The sequence below is a fragment of the Saimiri boliviensis genome, chromosome 4, assembly GCF_048565385.1.
Source record: "Saimiri boliviensis isolate mSaiBol1 chromosome 4, mSaiBol1.pri, whole genome shotgun sequence".
NCBI lineage: Eukaryota > Metazoa > Chordata > Mammalia > Primates > Cebidae > Saimiri > Saimiri boliviensis.
The window spans coordinates 56,945,509-56,947,182 of NC_133452.1; the positions used below are offsets into that span (position 1 = coordinate 56,945,509).

At 36.1% G+C, this 1,674-nt stretch overlaps 1 non-coding gene across 1 annotated transcript; it reads right to left on the bottom strand.

The window, feature by feature from the left end:
* Positions 1-238: 238 nt before the first annotated feature.
* LOC120363510 (small nucleolar RNA U13) lies at positions 239-340 on the bottom strand. The gene has a single exon (XR_005579053.1). It is a non-coding gene; the product is annotated as a small nucleolar RNA U13 (small nucleolar RNA).
* Positions 341-1,674: the final 1,334 nt, after the last annotated feature.

Sequence of the window (1,674 nt, forward strand, 5' to 3'; positions counted from 1 at the left end):
AGAATGTGAAGGACAGAATACCTCCGTGTTCAAAAAACAACCCCAAACTGAAGCCAACCTGTGTTTTCTCTATAAGGTTCCAGCACAATAACTTTAGGGAAGAAGAGAAGGTGATTTAACAGCCAAAGTTTTTTGGTTTGGTTTGGTTGGGTTGGGTTGGGTTGGGTTGGGTTGGGTTTTTGGTTGATTGGTTGATTGGTTGTTTTTTGTTGTTGTTGTCATTGTTGTTTTTTTTTTACATCAGATTAGTAATATGCCAATCTGGTAACAAGGTTGGAGGCCAGCACATCTCAGACATGAGCGCAAATACCCAATCATCACACACAAATTGCAAAAGGATCAACAGCTGAGTTTTATAAGCCTGTGAGGTTTTCTGTTATTTTAAATCCTCATGATAGGCCAGAACCCTTTGCTAGGCATAATGGAAGAGATGAGTGTACATTATGTACAATTTCCATGTTCTGTGTAGGCTAAGGAAAGATGCCCATATCTGGAAATAAAACACAGCACCATAATGACAGTGATCAAGAGGTAATAGGAACCTGCTCACACAGTTTAGACTCTGATTACACCCTCAGAGATAACATTCATAGTCCAAGAATAGGAACATTCTGAGCATATGGCATTGACCAAAGCTTCTGTCCAAAACCTCAAAACAGGCATTGTGTGAATATAATATGTCAGCGTACCATATTTCATGTGCTAAGCTTTTCATGAAACTCTCATCCTATAATATTTCAGTGATGGTGTAAAGAGAAGAAATGTGATTATAGCAAAGGAGGAGATGATGGGGATTACCCTCAGGAAAAAGAAAGAAAAAAAGAAAGTGGAAATACAGTGGTCCTTAGTTAAGCAGATAAAACAGACTAATGAGAATAAAGGACAATGTATGGTGCTCAATCCATCTGGGCATATTTGAGACAGCTATTTAATAGAGTATTTTGCTATTGACAGACTTTCTGTTTAAACAGAAATTGTGTGTGTATTAATAGTAACCCTCCACATACAAATCAGCTTGATTCTAGCTACATGCCATTATTTTCAAACATGCCAATGCCTGTAAAAATATTGAAATTACCACAAAAATTTAAAAATCAGTGATACCCTTTAAATCTCCATGAATTTTATGATTCATTCCTTATCAATCCAACTAGTTAGCATTTTTTCAGTCTTTGGTTTAAATTTCTTTTTCCTCATCTGTGATATAATAACATGCAGATACTACATGTATTAGTATGACATTTTGCACAGAGTCCCACACAGTTTTTGCTCCTTTTCCTTTTTCCTCATTTCTTTCTTTTTTCTGTGGTATATGCCTACACTGATGTGTATAGGGTTCCATAAAACAAAGTGGGGTGAGTAAGAAAAGATGATTACGAAGAATAAATAGAGATAAGTGGAAAAGTTCTTGGGTAGGTTGTTTTCAAAAAGTAGCATAAACTGAGTCTAATGAAAAATAAGTCATTTCCCTGAAATATTTTCCTTCTTTTATCTATTAACTTGTCGGCCTTCCCCTGAATTCTTTCTCTAACTGTACTCTCCTTTGCTCTCAGATGCTTTTTTTCTTTCTCTACTACTTGTTTTCTTCTGTTTTTCTCTCACTCTTGGAGACTGCAGCTAAGTTGTTTTCTCTATTCTTTCCCATGGAATCTTTCATGAGAATTCTGCTTGCGG